General features: G+C 37.2%; 1 non-coding gene and 1 pseudogene across 1 annotated transcript; one reads left to right on the forward strand and one right to left on the reverse strand.

The window, feature by feature from the left end:
- Nucleotides 1–1,412: 1,412 nt before the first annotated feature.
- On the reverse strand, nucleotides 1,413–1,519 carry LOC122087813. The gene has a single exon (XR_006142878.1). It is a non-coding gene; the product is annotated as a small nucleolar RNA R71 (small nucleolar RNA).
- Nucleotides 1,520–2,702: 1,183 nt separating this feature from the next.
- LOC122086895 lies at nucleotides 2,703–17,869 on the forward strand (annotated as a pseudogene).
- The last annotated feature ends 1,676 nt before the right edge of the window (nucleotides 17,870–19,545 follow it).

Raw genomic sequence — 19,545 nt, forward strand, 5'->3', positions numbered from 1 at the left:
TTTTCTTTCTTAATTTAGGATTTTAAATTCAGTCGTTACATTATTGCTATCCCTTTCCCCCAAGGTTCATGACTATTGTATGTGTTGGTTTTGCCCCTCCTAGCCATAGTACTATCATTTTATTGTTTTTATTTTAATTGTCTCAATTTCCCTAAAGCCAAGTAGAGTAACCCTTGTAAGAGTGACTCTCTGGTCAAGTAGGGAATCTCATATTATGATGCATCCCTCGGGCTAAGTAGAGAACCTACTTGTGAGTCTCTCTCTAGCTTTATTCCCTTTCTTTTACTTTATTTTTATTTCAGCATTTTTTTTCCTTCATTGCTTTTTAATTGCTTGGGGTGTTTATTTTCAATTATTTATTTATTTAATTTTAATTGCGTGACTTGCGTCTTCAAATTCTTAGACGATGATTGGTTAGGACGTTATTTTAGATACATATGTTTAGGATGGTAGTTAGAATTAGATGACAACCATTAATCGGTTCACTTTCGCATTATTAAAAGAAGTAAAAAAATAAAGTGGCTGCTCTCTCTGTGTTCGACCCGTAGCTACACTGATCCGTATGCTTGCGGTTACATTTTAAAATCTCAGATAATATTTTGGCACCATTGCCGGAGAGACTGTTCCATGTTATTTTTCACTTTCTTTTGGTAAATCAGCGTGCTTTGTTTGCTTTGTTTTGTTTTGTTTTTCTTTTCTTTTATTTAATTCCTGAGAAAAACAACTTGCAATAATAGTTGTATCGGTGGAGGTCGTCATGCCTCACAGTATGATAAAGATAGGTTTCGCCCTGTAGCAGTACCTCAGGAATTGACCTGAGCAACCCCGGATCCCTGCCGGTAAGCTCTCAAAAAGTTAAAAAAAAAAGTTTTGCTATCCATTATTTTATGCTTGTCTTACTCTAGTTGTGGGTAGTTTTATGTTACATGAGTGTTAAGTGGGTACGTAATACTAAGAATCGATTAGAAAGAAGAGATCCAACAAGTAGTGAGCCTATATGTTTGCTCTCTTTAAAAATTTTTAATATGGGAGACCAACATCAAAACCCTTCACCTAAATCTCTAAAAGATAGGTTCTACTCTGTTAGAACAGCTCAACCTTCTTGCATAGTTCTACCACAAGCCCAGGGCAATAATTTTAAACTTAAATCTCAATACATCACTACGTTGCCCCACTTCCATGGGTTGACCTCTGAGAATGCATACCTATTTCTAAGGGAATTTGAAGAGGTATGTGTTCTAATTAAGATCCAACAGCTTTCTGATGATGTTGTTAAGCTTAGGTTTATCACTTTTGCATTAAAAGACCAAGCTAAGAAGTGGTTGTATGAATTACCTACAAATTCCATAACCTCATGGGAACAGTTCACAGTTGTCTTCCTTAAAATTTTTTTCCCAACTCATAAGACTAATAAGCTTAGAAATGATATCCTTCAGTTTAGGCAAAAGCCTAGTGAGTCATTTTCCAAACTTATGGAGAGATTCAAGGATCTACTCTAAGAATGCCCTCACCATGGCCTAGACTTATGGATTTTATGTCAAATAATTTATGAGAGTATTGATTACCCAACTAAACAAATGATAGAGTCTATGTGCCTTGAGGGATTCACATCCTTTACAGATAAAAGAAAGGCATGAGAATTCTTACTTGACTTAGCTGACAAAACCCGTGAGTGGGAATCAATTCAAGAGAGTGAAATAACTATAGGAGGGAAAGGATATTTTGTGGATGGGATAGTAGCCAAGGAAGCCCATTTGGATAGCCTAATCAAGAGGATTGAGGCTATTGTTCCTAGAGAACTATAATCAGTCAATTTAGTTAAGATTTGTGCTTGGTGCCAGTCCCCTGGACATGTCATAGAAGAATGCCCCAACACCTCTGAGGGCACTTCTAATGATAGTGTTAATGTCTTATAACAGAATAATCCATATAGTAACACCTACAATCCAAGATGGAGAAATCACACAAATTTCTCCTGGAATCAGGGCAACCAAGAAGGGCCTTCTAATTTTCATAATCAAGGTCAACCTGGACCCCAAAGGCCTCCCTTGGCACAACAATCTTTTTCCCAAATTACTTTTCCTATATCAAATGTAGAACCTCAGGCTAATTTTCCTAGGGCCCCTCTTCTATCATCTTATCAGCAACCCCCTGGGTTTACCAACACTGGAGATGCAAATAGAATAAGTGACTTGAAAAAAAATATGGCCCTCCTTATGACAAGCCATCAAAATCTTACGAGAGAACTCACCCAAGTTATCTTAATTATGCGTGAGAAGGAGAAAGGAACTTTATCCAATCAACCAGAGCCTAACCCTAGGCATCATCAGCCTATTAGTTTACAAGCACCAACTAATGCACCATTGAATATAGTACAAGGTCAGACCCAACAAAGGCCCTCTAACCAATGTAATATTGTTTATGCCCTTGGAAGTGGTAGAGAGTACCAATAGAGCGTTCTTAAATCTTTCCTATCTATTACTCCTGTTAACTCTCCTTCAGTTGAGGACACAAGTGTGCCTCTTGTTCTAGGTTCGTCTGATGAACCTAAAGATTCTTTTGAAATTAAAGATGATTTGGTTGAGGAAACTAAAAATGATTCTTCTGAAAAAGGGTAAATCCCTAATAGTCCTTATGTTTCTCCTGTCACATTTCCTATTCGCTTGGTAAACAAAAAGAAGATTGCTTCCATGGATAAAATTTTAGAAGTCTTCAAAAAGGTAGAACTGAACATCCCTCTTTTGAATGTCATATCCCATATCCCCACCTATACAAAGATATTGAAAGATTTGTATACTCACAAACGTATCACTAGTGTGCCCAAAAAAGCGTTCTTGGCAGGTAACATTAGTTCCATAATTACTCAGCCTATAATAGCCAAGTGTAAGGATCTAGAGAGCCCTACCATATTTGTGTCATAGGCAACACCTACATTGAGCATGCCTTACTTGACATTGGCGCAAGTGTGAATCTTTTACCTTACCATGTATACAAGCAATTAGGATTGGGAGAATTGAAAGCCACTGGAACTACTCTTCGGTTGGCAGATAGGTCTGTTAAGATTCCTAAAGGGATGGTTGAGGATGTCTTACTAAAGGTGGGGGAATTTATTTTCCCTATTGATTTTATTGTGTTAGATACCAAGCCCTTCTCAACCAAGGATGAGATCCCAATAATTCTAGGAAGACTATTCTTGGCTACTAGTAATGCATTAATCAACTACCGAAATGGTTTCCTAAGGTTATCTTTTGGCAACCAAACTGTTGAGTTTAACATGTTTAGGATAGGCAAGCAACCACATATGGAATAAGAGATCAATATGCTTAAGGATTTTCTGGATTTTTCTGATGATTTAATTACCAACTTTGATATTGATTTTGATTTCAGAATTCTAAGAGTGTATAGATGAGTTGGATGATAATAGTGAAAATTTATTTTCTGAAGTCTTGAGTCTTCACACACCTGTGGAGCCCTTAGGACCCCTTTCCAATTCCATTTCCAAACATTTCTTAGTTGAGCCCCCTAAGCTAGATCTTAAGGAGTTGCCATCTAATTTGAGGTATGCTTTCCTAGGGCCTGACTAGACTCTTCTTGTAATAATTTCTTCAAATTTGACTTCTAGCCAAGAAGAGGAGTTACTTAAAGTGTTGAAAGATAATAAGGAAGCTCTAAGTTGGATAATGGCTGATATCAAGGATATAAGCCCTTCTATTGTGTTACATCATATACATCTTATGGAGGATTCCAAACCATCCACGAAACCTCAAAGAAGAGCTAACCTCGTGATGATGGAAACCATTAAGAAAGAGATCCTAAAGTGCTTGGATCATGGAATAATTTATCCTATTTCTGACAGCTAATGGGTAAGCCCAATTCATGTAGTGCCTAAGAAGTCGGGTGATTGTAGTTCCCAATGCCAATAATGAACTAATTTCAACTCGTGTCCAATCGGGGTGGAGAGTGTGCATAGACTATAGAAAACTTAATGTGGCAACCTGGAAGGACCACTTCCCATTGCCATTCATTGACCAGATGTTGGAGAGGTTAGCTGGACATGAATACTAGTATTTTCTTGATGGATATTCTAGCTATAACTAGATCCCAATTGTTTTAGAGGACCAACATTAGACTACTTTTACATGTCAATATGGAATATTTGCTTATAGGCATATGCCTTTTGGGCTTTACAATGTCCCTGCTATGTTTCAATGATGTATGATGAGCATCTTTTCTGACATGGTCAAAAATTCATAAAAGTATTTATGGATGACTTTTCAATTCATAGAAATTCCTATTCTGAATGTCTTCATCATCTTTTTCTAGTTTTGAAAAGGGGCATATCTAAGAATTTGGTTTTGAATTGGGAGAAATGTCAATTTATGGTTAAATCTGGTATTGTTTTAGGCTATGTAATATCCAAGGAGAAAATTAAGGTAGATAGAGGCAAAGTGGATTTAATTGATAATTTGCCACCTCCTCAATCTGTTAAGGATGTTTGGTTTTTTCTAAGGCATGCAGGCTTCTACAGAAGGTTTATTAAGAACTTTAGTCAGTTAGCCCGACCTCTCACTTTATTACTTGCCAAAGATTAAACTTTTGAGTTTTCTAAAGAGTGCCTAGAATCCCTTAAGCAACTTAAGAAGGAGTTGACCAATGCACCCATTGTTCAACTATCTGTTTGGACTGAACCTTTTGAACTGATGTGTAATGCTTCGAATTTTATCATAGGAGTGATTTTGAGACAAAGGATTAATAAGTTGCCCACTGTCATTTACTATGCTAGTAGAACCTTAACTGAAGCACAACTCAATTATACAACCACTGAAAAAGAATTTTTAGCTATTATGTTTGCATTAGAAAAGTTTCAATCTTACTTAGTTGGTTCACATGTGGTGGTGTATACTGATCATTCTGTTCTTAGATACCTAGTTCAGAAGAAGGATGCCAAAGTCCGTCTCATTAGGTGGGTTTTACTTTTGTAAGAGTTTGATTTAGAAATTAGAGATAAGAAAGGAGTTGAAAACCTAGTTGCAGACCATTTATCTCGGCTTCGCAATTCCTTAACTGTTGATTCTCCAGTTAATGAGAACTTTCCAGATGAACAGTTATTTGTAGTGTCTAGTGAACCATGGTTTGCTGACATTATCAACTTCTTAGTTTCAGGTGTGACTCCAGATCACTGGTCCACCCAAGATAAGTAGTATAGGTTTCATTCCTAAGTTAAACACTTTTTCTGGGATGATCCTTATTTGTTTAAGATATATCCGAATCAGATTATCCGACGATGTGTTCCTGATCATGAGCAACATTTCATTCTCTCTTTTTATCATGATCATGCATGTGGTGGACACTTTGGACCTAAGAAAACTGCTGCAAAGGTATTCTAATGTGGATTTTATTGGCCCACTCTTTTTAAAGATGCTTTTGATTTTTACAAGGTTTGTCCCGCCTACCAGTCTTTTGGCCGTATCAATAAGAAGAACATGATGCCCCTTAATCCTATTTTGGTAATTGAGATCTTTGATGTATGGGGCATCGATTTTATGAGACCACTCTCTAATTCCTTTGGGAATTTATACGTACTTTTGGCCATTGATTATGTTTCTAAATAGATAGAGGCCATACCTTATAAATCTAATGACTATAAAGTGGTGGTCCAGTTTCTCAAATAGAACATTTTTTCCCGCTTTGGTGCATCACGTGCAATAATTAGTGATAGGGTTATCATTTTTACAGTCGGCCTTTTGAGGCCTTAATGAAAAAGTATGGGATCACCCATAAGTTATCTACCCCTTATCACCCACAAACTAGTGGCCAAGTGGAGGTGTCTAATAGATAGATCAAACAAATCTTGGAGAAAACTGTTTATCCCAACCGTAAGGATTGGTCCCTTAGGCTCATTGATGCCTTGTGGGCCCATCGGACTACATTCAAGACCAACCTTGGTCGGTCTCCCTACCGTTTGATGTATGGGAAAGCTTGTCACTTACCAGTTGAGTTAGAGCATAAGGCCTTTTGGGCCATGAAGAAGCTCAACTTTGATTTATCTGATGCAGGAATTCATCGTAGGCTCCAACTATCTGAGTTGGAGGAACTTAGGAATGATGCCTATGAAAGTTTTAGGATTTACAAGGAAAAGACCAAAGCTTTCCATGATAAGTACATTCTATGCAAATCTTTTACAATTGGTGATAAGGTCTTATTGTACAACTCTTGATTGCATCTTTTCCCTGGTAAGCTTAGATCCCAATGGGATGGCCTGTTTATTGTCCATAATGTATATCCCCATGGGGCTGTGGAGATTTTGAATTAAGGAACAGGGGTAATTTCGAAGGTTAATGGTTAGCGTTTGAAACCATTCCTCGAGTTTCCTACTACTGGTAGTGAAGAGGTCATGGATCTCCATGAACCTCTTTACACTGATGACTAACTTTTAATTAGGTATGACCCCCTTGCATTGTCTTCACTTTTAATTTTTTCCATGCATTGAGAACATTGCATGACTTAAGTGTGGGAAAGGAAACCAATTTTTGCTTTTTCCACTTTGTTTTATTTGTTTTTCTTTTTATTTTTTGAGCTTGCTAAAGGATGAAGTCTTACTTTGGCTTTTGGCTAATTATCATACCATTCAGTTGCTTGATGTATGAAAATAAAAGTTTTGATTAAGGTACCCATTTTGAACGTATAAAAACCCTATTGAGAAGAAAGAAACATGCCTGTATCTTGAGATGAGACTTTCTTTTGAAAAATAAGAGACCTTGTTTTATGGTGTTGGACCAGATGTAAGTCTATGGGTTCCTTGTACTTTTGATTTGGAGTTGAGACCTTCTTTTTAATTTGGCATGAGTTGACAAATGCATAATTTTAAATGAAGTGTGAAATGCGGTATAAAGAAGAATAAGAGTTGATTCCCTTAGAACTAGACAGGGCATTGCGCCTCAGGAAGCGTGGTGTCTTGATCGAAATTCTTAGGGAGGAAACTTCTGAAAGAACTCTAGCATCACTGTCTTCGTGGGCATATGCAAAAGGCGAAACTACATAGTAACTTGGGTGTCTAGTGTTTGCTCCACCATATCATTCAAGCCAAAAGTAGTGGAGTAGAATAGAGTTTATTAAGCAAAAAAAGGAGAAAAAAATGTGCAAATGTCATTAATGCTAGGTAACATATTTAGTCAAAAACACTCCAACGCCTTAGTCATTGGTTCCCTATTTCTTCACAAGTGGTTTTGCCTTAAGATAAGGATGTTTTGGAAGAGACAATGTGAGTTCCAAATTAAGAAATATGCTAGTGCCTCGATTTGAGAAAGGGTAATAAAAGTTTAAGTGTGGGGGTCCCTAATAAGAGAAATTATCTTTGCTCCGGATCAGTATGACCCTTACCTTTAGCCAAGGTTGGGATTTGTTTATTCTAAATTTTGAATGTATATTCACTGCAAACACCCATGAGACACAACTCATCCACTAAGGGTGACCTAGGAGTTTAAAGGCTTGTTGCACATGCTAAGTGCAACCGTGATTCCTATGAAAGTGAGTTAGGTTTTTTGTTTTTATTCTTTTTCTTTTTGTTTTGCTCGAGGACTAGTAAAGTCTAAGTGTGGGGGAATTCTAATGAACACATTTATGTGTGAAATCTAGGGTAGTAAAATATGCATTTTACATATTTAGAATGGAGCTACCTTGGGTTGTACTCTCTTTTTGCAGGTTTTATATTTTCAAGGCCTTAAGGACTATCGGGTGCTATATCTCCAATTTTACACTTGAAGAGGTCAGATTTCTTTTTATGGTTGCGAAAATGATGGAATTTTGAGCAAGATGGACGTGTTCAATTAAAATTACACATTCGTTTGATCACCCGTACAAGTGATTATTCTTTTCAGGCCAGAAAAAGAATAATTAATCAGAACTTAACCGAGATGCAGAACTAGCCTGTTTGCAGTTGTCGCAGAGGTGTAAAGAATATTCCAAATACCAACAAGGATCGATGAACCACATCCTTAAGTGATTGAAGATTCGTGTTTGGTAACAACAACTACCTAGCGTAGTTGGTGAGTTGTGGTGTACAAAATCCCTTGCTTATTAGGAGGTCTTAAGTTCGAACCTCTTAGTTGCCATTTTGTTGAGGTTTTTTTTTAGAAGATTTTCTCTCTCCTACTCATCACTCAAAGGAGGTCGGCCAAAGGGTTTCTTACGCAAGAGGAGAGAGAAATAAGGAAATAAGCAGAAAAATAGAAAAAGGGAGAAAAAATAGGAAAGGAAAAAAATAATTAAAAAAAATCATCCAAGATGTTGTCCACGTTTAAAGAAGAGAGAGAAAAATAAAAAAAAGAAGGAAAAATGAAGCAAAATCGTTGGAGATTCCCTACTTCCTGCAATTCTCTATCTTCTCTCTCCTCCACCTCATCAACAAGATAAAAAAAAATCTTTTTTTTAGAAGTTAAAATTGTTAGCTTCCCTCCCCCATTCTCTATATAATATAATTAACATAATGGGAGCAGGCACTTCATTCTTCTTCTAGGGTTTTTTCTTAGTTACTCTATCTCTTTCTCTAGCTCTAGTTATAAGTTTATGCTTTAAACACTTTTGTAAGTTCTCTTTATTCAATTAATACAAGCACTTTTTGTTTTTGATTCAGTCTTTTATTTTTATTGTTTAAACAATTGAAGTTGTAATTTTCAAGTTCTAGTTCTAGGCTTAGTTCTAGGTGACAAGAATAAGCTATGAAGCATGTCTTTCAAGTTCAATTTTTATCTTCAAATTTGTTTTCTCTAGTACTAGAAATTTCAGATTTGGTTTATTCCAGATCTGGTTTTTTATACTAGTAGTATCTCAAATCGATCAAGTTTTCAATTCAAGGGTTGAAGTTCAAGTAAGTAAGCTCCTTCAGTAGTCTTCTCTCCCCCCTCTCATTCCCTCTTCTGACTACCTTTTCTTTCTTAATTTAGGATTTTAATTTTAGTCGTTACATTATTGCTATCCCTTTCCCCCAAGGTTCATGGCTAGTGTATGTGTTGGTTTTGCCCCTCCTAGCCATAGAACCATCATTTTATTGTTTTTATTTTAATTGTCTCCATTTCCCTAAAGCCAAGTAGAGTAACCCTTGTAAGAGTGACTCTCTGGTCAAGTAGGGAAGCTCATATTATGATGCATCTCTCGGGCTAAGTAGAAAAACCTACTTGTGAGTCTCTCTCTAGCTTTATTCTATTTTTTTTACTTTATTTATATTTCAGTATTTTTTTTTCTTTCATTGCTTTTGAATCGCTTGGGTTGTTTATTTTCAGTTATTCATTTATTTAATTTTAATTGTGTGGCTTGCGTCTTTAAATTCTTAGATGACGAATGGTTAGGACGTTATTTTAGAAACACATGTTTAGGACGGTAGTTAGAATTATATCACAACCATTAATCAGTTCACTTTCGTATTATTAAAAGAAGAAGCAAAATAAAGTGGCTACTCTTCCTGTGTTCGACCTGTAGCTACACTGATCCGTACATTTGCGGTTACATTTTAAAATCTCAAACAGTTACCTTTCATAAAAGGCTTCCTCAAAGAAAAAGTAATATCTTGGAACTGGTGTATTCGAATGTCTGTGGTCCTATGAAAGTGCAAAAACTTGGTGGTGCTTCTTATTTTGTTACTTTATAGATGATACTTCTAGAAAAGTGTGGGCATATGCATTGAAAACTAAAGATTAGGTTTTGGATGTGTTTAAAAAATTTCAAGCTATGGTTGAAAGAGAAATAGGGAAACTTCTGAAATGCATTCGTACAAATAATGGTGGTGGAAAAACAAATCAGGTTTTTTCCAAACAGACTTCAATCTAAAAGTTTCTTCTTACTATATTGCCAAGATTTTGACATCATTGATCAGTCCTAACTACCAACAAAAGGTTTCCATGTACGTATAAAATCATAGACTATCATTTTTTTTTTATGAAGATCCTTTCCAGCCTGAAGTTCCCTACTCCCACACATAGTTGGGTGTGGAAACTGAAAAGATCCAGTTGCCCTCACACGTGTTGGGCATTTTCACATTCAACAAGGGGGTACGGACAAGCAGATTTCCTTCCCCCCCTCTTTTTTTTCTTTTTCTTTTCTAAGAAAAATTATTTCCAAGAGAAACGTGAATAGACCGTACATAACTCATGAGGCCAAAAAGGTATAATTGTCTTACACACAGTCAAGGTTCTAAAACTTGGGAACATTCAAGGTCGATACCGTTCCGATTTCATTCTAGAACGAACTGGATTAGACTATATCAGCTAGTTCTACCCTTTTTTTTAAATACTTTTTTATTACGATTTTACCCTTGAATCATACATGTGGAACGGGATCAGACAGGGCGGGATTAGGAAGTGATCAAGGCCGACACCATTCTGATCCAATCATATTGATGACAGTTCCATTTCATTTTTTATAACCATACACAATTGAGGGGGGCCTTAACAATTTTTTTTTTATAGTAGGCCTTCCTCAATAATGGAACATAAGCAAAAGAACAATCCTCGAAGTTGGAAGTAAAATGAATAACATCACCACAAATTGTAGAAACCTCAACTGATGGTTGTTATGAGATGACAAGAGACGTAGTATTCTATTGAGCCTGCCTAAATCAACATGTGTCATGTGTTCAACTTTCCTTACCCCCCTTGGGGCTAGACACATGGTTTTTATGGTTCTCATGGGAGTTGACGTTGACCCGACTCTCATGTGTAGGGGTGTAAACATGAGTCTAGGGATTAGTTAGGCCAGAGGTCTATAGCATTTTGAGAACGCATAGAGAAAGACCTGACTAGGGATATAAATATCAGGAATTGAATTGGTATTCGTCTTTACAATATTGATCTGAAACCGATCTAGGGTTACTGGTATCAGAGCCATGATGGTGGTGAATTCAGTTTACTTTTTGCAGATTTCTTTTCTTTTGTGTAATCATATTTTTTTAGTTTTTGACGGTGTAGAAGCCTTTGGACTTTTGGGAGGAGTGGCAGATGAGAGTGTAAGACCATGTTTGTGCCCAAATTAAGTTGGATATATACCATCAAATGACTAGATCTAGGAGGTTACCCAAAGTTTAAGTTACCTCAAATCATGAATCATCTATCTCGCTCCATGTCCATGAGATCGGCAGGTGAGGCGAGCACAAGTTCTAATGTGCTTAATTATGATGAACAAACTACAAGACTTGACCGTCAACTTCAAACCTGGAATATGCCAAAAATTTCAAAAAATGATATCTATGATCGAGATGGTTTGGTCTTGAGACTTTCAAAACTATAGAACAAACCATTAATTTCACCCCACAAACACAATAAATTCAACTTTTTTATCCAAATACTCTACAAGAATTATATAAAGATCACAAATTTAATTATGTCCATATTGGTTTAGTCCAAGTGGCCATCAAACCACTTCACTGAGAAGGACTTAACACCTCTATGTTGTTAGCCCTTCACAACCAAAGATTTCTTGAGTTCAATGATTCCCTTCTGGGAGCCATTGAAACTAGCCTCTGTCATGGACCCGTCCATTTCAATGTTTACCCAAATATGTCCATAGCTTTAGAAGACCCAAATATTTTACATTCCCTCAAACTCTACCTCAAAACCCATGGATAGAAATTAATGTATGGAACCATCCCTATTTCCATCATCCACCGCATCAAATATAAAGCCATGAAATCTGTCGAACCTCGCGCCCGTAGGACTTCTCCTACGGGTCAAACCCTTTATCTTGAAACTGACTGTATTTAGGGCCAAATTGTCTACCCAAAACTTTGTTAGTGGAAAGATATCACTTTCCTTGAGGAATGGAAGCTGCAAACGACTGCAATTCCCCCTCAAGTTTCCAATACTAGTATCCGTTCTATCTCCCAAGATTCTGACGGACTAGTTTCCATTCGGTTTAACCGACAAATACCCCCTCCTGTTTACCAAAGTTCCCGAAGATCATGCTCAGATGCATCGAATTCTTCTGACATAGGTAAATGGATTCCCCAAACTAGGACTCCACCGCCTTTCCAAAACCTTACTGGTCTCCAATCCAGTCAAAATGTTGTCCATGGAACATATGAAACCACTACCACTGTTCCTGAGACAACCTCTTCTGAGGCTCTTGATCAACAGTTTCCTACTCACTCTGAGGTTGCTCCACCTCCTCGTGATCCAAATAATCCTGGAGTTTACATGATTCCAATAGCCACAGATTACCAAATTGATAAACCTTTACTTCAAACCGATTTTGAGTCACTTAAAAACAAACAAAAACATGACTGGTTCTTAAAAACTTTCAACCTTGAACAACAAGCACAAATTCGAACAAACTGGTATAATTTTATGAAAAATCTTAAAACAAATATTTTATTCTTTACATATTTTGATATTTATGCCCAGTATAACAATATCCACTATCCCTGGCATAATCAGGTATGTACTCAAACTGCTTCTCACAAATCTTGGACCCTTTGCACCGGTCCAACGACAACTGCTATCCATCCCCTGGTGGAAAGCACCAAACATAACTATTTGAAAAACAATGAAATAACTGCATCTCCATTCAAAGTTTCTGAACATGAGGATCCAAACAGAATACAAATTGAACAATTAAATTTTACAAATTTAAGTCTTCAAACCATAGGTAGTCAACTATCCAGAGTTGAGAACCTTGTCCAACCTAAACCGTTAGCCTCTTCGTCTATGACACCGGGCCCAGTTCCAACTTCCTTTCCTCTATTCAAACCTTATAATATTCCCTAAAAACAACAAAATTCTCTTAAAAAATCATTTATCCTAAACCAAATTAATCAGCGCCTTACTATTCTAAATGCTGCTGAAGCACATTTAGGAGCAAATTTAAACGATCCACAAACACCAGTTCAAAACCAGCGCTCAGCTGAACCTTCGGCTGAATCAAATAATAAAGGTGTTCGCACCATTATAGGATGTTCTTCGGATTCTTCCTCAAGTCTGAAGAAGAAGATTTCCCACATATTAATCAAATTGGTCAAAGTTCAACCCAACATCCGGTCTTCCCTGACCTTCAAATTGAAGCTAGAGGAATTGCTCCTCAGGCTTCCTACCAAAGTGGCATCATCTATGGATGGAACATAGATGGTTTGTCTGAACATAATCTCATGAACAAACTCCAGGAAATGACCATGGTTAGCAACGCACATCGTATCAAAAATACACCTGATAGTGCTGTGGCTACCTTACTTGTTTCTGGTTTTACTGGCCAACTCAAAGGTTGGTGGGATTATGTCCTGACTGATGTCCAAAAAACTGAAATCCTAATGGCTGTCCAAATTACACCTGAAGGAACCCCCTTCTTAATGGTGAAGGTATTCCTATTGAGGATGTTGTTAATACCCTTATTTTCAGCATTGCTAATTACTTTTTAGGAAACCCTTCTCGTCTCAAAGATAGAACAGCCGAACAATTATCAAACCTTCGATGTAAAAAATTATATGATTTCAAATGGTATAAAGACACCTTCTTAACCAAAGTCTTAACTAGACCAGACGCAAACCTTCCCTGTTGGAAAGAAAAATTTCTTACAGGATTACCAACTTTATTTTCTGAAAAAATCAAACAACGCCTTAGGAAAGAAAATGATGGGATCATTCCCTATGATCAAATGTCCTATGGCCAAATCATTAGTCTAATTCATGAAGAAGGCCTCGCTCTCTGCACAGATATTAGACTAAAGAAACAAATTCATAAAGAAAACAAATTTTACAAACGTGAATTAGGAGGCTTTTGCGAACAATTCGATTTTCCTCCCCTTAGACCTCCAACAAAACATAAACACAAGTCTTCTCGCAAATACTATAAAAATTTTTACAAATCCAAGAAGTATGTGTCCCACAAACCATTCAATACCCCTGAGTTTTATCATAAAACTCCTCCAAAACCGAAGTATAACAAATACAGGAAGCCTTTCAAGGCACCAAAAAATTTCAAAGATCCAAAACTTGATAAATCCTCTCAAGGATGTTTCCGATGTGGCAAACCTGGCCATATCGCCAAATTTTGTAGAGTCTCAAATAAAATTAATTCCTTACAAATCTCTGAGCAAGATAAAACTCAAATTCTTGCCCTATTTCAAGAAACCTCTTCATCCTCCTCTGAAGATGAAAATTACAAACTTAATCAAATCCAAGCTTCTGAGCATACTACTTCCAATTCATCTAATAATGAGAATTTTCAAGCCTGCACTTGTGATTCATGCATTATTGGTCTTAGCTGTGAAGATTGTGCTCTCAAATTTGTTTGGATGCTCCATGCATCACCTAATTCAAACATTTTCGATTATATCGATAGTCTGACAGACCCTGAACAAAAGAAGGCCTGTCTTGAACATCTCAAAAACAATGTTTCCACCCAAAATTCTCCCCAACCGTACAATCTCCAAAAAATCATGCAAAAATTAGACAAAATATCAAAACCTCATATTCCCGACCATTCTAGTCGAATCAAATCCCTTGAAACTACCACTGCGTCTTTGCAGTATGAAATAAAACATATCAAACAACAATTATCCTTCCTTACTCGGCAAAAACAACGAACCTCAACTTCAAATGATGAATTAACAAATCCTTTTGCAAACCAAGTCCCTTCCGACCCTAATACTGAAACCCCAGGTTTTGTGGCTACTATTACCTGTCAAAACTGGTATATTCATATAACCTTGGTTATTAATACCTCATTCAAATTCTCTGTTATTGCCCTTGTTGATTCAGGAGCAAATGCCGATTGTATCAATGAAGGTGTCATTCCAACCCAATTCTATGAAAGAACGACCCAATGCCTTAATACGGCTAATGGTTCTGGACTAATGTCCAATACAAACTCTTAAATACCCATATTTGTAACAAAGGACTTTATCTCCCCCAAACTTTTATTCTTGCAAAAGATCTTGACCAAACCATTATCCTTGGCCAACCTTTCCTGGAAAAAATTAAGCCCTTCAAAATTACCCAGGATGATATTACAACAAAATTCCAAGGTCAAAAATTTGTTTTTCCATTCTTACAAACTCAAACACCTACAAACCACGGTCTTAACAAAATTAAACAAATAAATTTCCTTAAAACATAGGATTTCCCAAAACCGTTCATCAGATTGGTCAAATTAAGTCCAAATTTGAACTCAACCTCTGTTCTGATGTTCCTGATGCCTTTTGGCATCGAAAACAGCATATGGTTTCTCTACGTTATGCTTCTGGATTTTCAGACCTTCAAATCCCAACTAAAGCCTGACCAGCCCAAATGAATCAAACTCTTCTTGAAACTTGCAAAGAAGAAATTAATGATCTCTTGGCTAAAAAACTCATTCGGCCCAGTACTTCTCCTTGGAGTTGTACAACCTTTTACGTCAATAAGACTGCCGAAATCAAACACGGAACCCCTAGGTTGGTCGTAAATTACAAACCCTTAAATGATGCCCTTCAATGGGTTAGATATCCAATCCCAAACCAAAAGGATCTTTTACAGAGGATTTATCAAGCAAAGATTTTTTTAAAATTCGACATGGAATCTGGCTTCTGGCAAATCCAGATTCATGAAAAGGATCGATACAAAACAGCCTTCACAACTCCCTTTGGCCTATACAAATGGAATGTCATGCCTTTCGGTATCAAAAATGATCCAAGTGAATTTCAAAAGATTATGAATGACATTTTTAACTCATATGGACAATTCACTATTGTCTATATTGATGATGTCCTTGTCTTTTCAAATTCAGTAGAGCAACACTTCAAACATTTAAGAACATTCTACCAAATTATTAAATCAAATGGTTTAGTCCTTTCAAAAAGAAAAATGGAATTCTTCCTTACCAAAGTCAGATTTCTTGGCCACCTGATCGAAAAAGGTACCCTTACCCCTATTGATCGTGCCATTACCTTTGGTGAAAAATTTTCTGATCAAATCCTTGACAAAACCCAATTACAAAGATTTTTAGGAAGTTTAAATTAAGTTCATGATTTTCTTCCTCAAATTAGTAAAATTGCCGAACCTGTATAGCTTCGGCTTAAAAAGAAACCAACTCCCTGGTCTTCCGCCCAAACTACGGCTGTCCAAACTATCAAGAAATTAGTCAAGAAAATTTCCTGTTTATTCATCCTTAACCCTGAGGCTTTTAAGATTATTGAAACCGACGCCTCAGATATTGGGTACGGAGGAATTCTCAAACAAAGACTTCCCAATGACAACAAAGAACAATTAGTCCAATTTACTTCGGAAATCTGGAATTCTGCTAAAAAAAATTACAGTACTATCAAAAAGGAAATTCTATCGATTGTTCTCTGCATACAAAAATTTCAAAATACATTATTAAATAAACCATTTTTAGTTCGTGTTGAATGTAGCGCAACTAAATACATTTTACAAAATGATGTTTCAAATCTTGCGTCAAAACAAATTTTTGCCCGATAGCAAGCTTTATTATCAATGTTTGAATTTCAAATAGAATATATTAAAAGAGAATCAAATTCAGTCATTGACTTTCTTACCCGTGAATTCCTACAGGGCCAGACTCTACAAATCAACCTTATCAGGATGGCTCCCCCTAAGGAGTCTACCTCCTCAAATTCCCTTATCAAAACCAAATCTAGCTATGGTGCCTCTGCTGCCCCTTCAAATCAAATAGTCACTAGAAGCCAATCCCAATTGGCATCCACAAATAAACCTTACTCCCACGCTATGGTTCTATCCGCAACTGCTGGTCCCCTCCAAACTATAAATAAGGCAAGCTCCAGCCTACAAACTACTCAAGCCAAGCCTCTCCAAACTGCTCAAGGTCCTAGACCCAAAAGCCAATACCATGAAAAACCCTATAAAGAGGATCTTTTCACTATTAAAGAATCCCTTTTCAAATATATCGACTCACCCATTAATTTGGCACAACAAATTTTCTACAAAGGATGGCATCACCACTCCCCCTCTGCTGCAAAAAATCAAGAATTTTACGAATATATTCTCGTAGAAACTAACTCTGTCAGATTCAAACTTAACTATGACCGAAATGACCAAACCTTGGTTACCCATACAACTATAACCATCTACAAAATCCTCACTCTCCAAGACTGGGGTAGTCATCCCCTTAATACAAGGAGTTTTTCAAATACCTTTAGTCCACAAACTTATATGTATTATGACTACCAAGAAGCTTGGTTCAAAGCTTTCTGTTTCCAAAATAGGATTAATCGTCATTCCTAGTTCTTCTGTTTTGAATACAGGTTCAATAATCAAACCCCCTTCTGGTTTCCAAAATGGTGGGATCAATACGGTCCTATGGTTGAAATCCTCTCACCATAAATTTAAGATTCCTTTCAAACATTTTGCCAAAACTCAACCCCTCATCCCCACCAACCTGACCTTCTCTAGTTTTTCCTCCACTGCCGCTTGGCATGGATACTCTTATGGGAATATCAAATTTACGATTTCTAGACATCTGACTGGGTTGCCCCAGTCCTTTGCCGGATCTTCAACGTCAAATGGTGGGACAACTGTGACGTCTCCAAATGTAAAAAGTCGTCACTCCTCAAAAGCCTCACAGGTCTCAAACCGGTTCCAACCCTCCAAGGCTCATCAAAATCAAGCATTAAGAGTGAGAAGGAAGCCCTTCTTACCCGGTTGGCTGAGCTCGGTTTCGACTCAGACAATGATGAAGGCTCCAGCGATGGTGCCTACATCCTCAACTCTATCAAAGGATCTATGCCAGCCCAATGCTATGGCCAAGATCCATATGAAGATGATCCTGACTATGAGCCTGCCAGCTCTAAAGCTTCGTCTTCAAACAAATTCAAAGAAGTAACCTCCCGAAGATCTCGACGGGCCACAAAATCAAAGTCCTCTTCGACCAAACCATGATTTGGTCCTCAACGTCTGCTAAGACGGTTCTAAACTAACCGACTGGTGCAATCGTAAAACCCATCAGTCAAATAACCTCGGACGATCTTTTTAAGGAAAGGAGGTATTGTTACTGTCCCAGGCTAAAGGGCAGTCCGGCCAATACCAGGCTCAAACAAATATGGTACAAATATTCTTGATCAAACCAATACGGAGAACAGTGTCCCCGACACGTGGAATGCCGTGGTACGATCATTGAAGATTCTAAATTAGAAGCCTTAGACAAATCCAACTTTCGGCGCCAATAGTTCTCCCATCTGTCGGTAACAACTATTCACTTCAAACGCAAATTCAAGTGCACAGTTCCAAATAGTGACAAAATGAAATGTCAAAATAGTACCTAATTTGGTACAGTGCCAAATGGAATTCAAATGTTAACCAAACCTAAATGAAATGTAAATGTGCTTCCTTACATTATAAAAGGAGCATCATCCCATTTCCCAAATCACTTGAAATAGTACACCCAAATCTTGTAACTAAGAGAGAGAAGCTCTGCAAAAGAATTCTTCATCCCTCTCAAGTTCTTCCAAGATCTCCAAGTGCTCCGCCGGACCTCCAAGTGCTCTGTCAGTCTTCAACAATAGGCTCCGATCATCTCAAGTCTAATCGTCCCCCAAAGGTTAGCTATCCACAGCTCAAAGACTCCTCAAAGACCAAACACCCTCTTCTTCTCAAATCCTCCAACCCAAGCCTACTCACTCAAACCCTGTAATCTGATCTCCAAATATTAAATATATTTTAAATTATTTTCTTTGATTGCATTATTAGCTTTCTGCATCTACATCTGCATACAATAGCTTCTTGTTCTATCTTCACTATATATATATATATATCAGGAGAACCCTATTTCCTTGGATCTCATTCAAATGACTACATTTAGGGTAACCTCCTAAATGTCCATTACAAATTGTCCAACACCTATGTCTGCAAAAATGGTATTTGCCTTCCCCAAACCTTCCTTTTGGCCAAAGACCTTGACCAAACTATCATCCTCGGTCAACCATTTCTTGAAACTCTTAAACCATTCAAAATTACCCAAGACAGTATAACTACCAAATTTCAAGGCCAAAAGGTTATTTTTCCCTTCATACAGACCCAAACTTCTATTAACCAAAGTACCAATAAAACTAAACAATTAAATTTTCTCAAAACTGAACTCCTTCATCAAAGAATTGTGGAGCAGAACAACAATCCTATGACTATTCACCAAATAAACCAACTCCGCTCTAAATTTGAGCATGATCTTTGCTCAGAGGTCCCCGATGCCTTCTGGCATCGAAAGAAACACATGGTTTCCCTTCCCTACGGCAAAGATTTTTCTGAACTCCAAATCCCGACCAAAGCACGGCCTGCTTAAATGAATCAAACACTACTTGAAACTTGCAAACATGAAATCAACGACCTTTTAGCCAAAAAGCTTATTCGGCCTAGCACCTCCCCCTGGAGCTGTATAGTCTTCTATATTAATAAGGCCTCTGAAATCGAACGAGGAACCCCTCGCCTGGTCGTTAATTACAAAACCCCTTAATGATGCCCTTCACTGGGTATGATACCTAATCCCAAACCAAAAAGACCTTTTACAAAGAATATATCAAGCCAAAATCTTTTCCAAATTCGATATGAAATTCGGATTATAG

The sequence above is a fragment of the Macadamia integrifolia genome, chromosome 8 (genome assembly GCF_013358625.1).
Source record: "Macadamia integrifolia cultivar HAES 741 chromosome 8, SCU_Mint_v3, whole genome shotgun sequence".
Taxonomy (NCBI): Eukaryota; Viridiplantae; Streptophyta; class Magnoliopsida; order Proteales; family Proteaceae; genus Macadamia; species Macadamia integrifolia.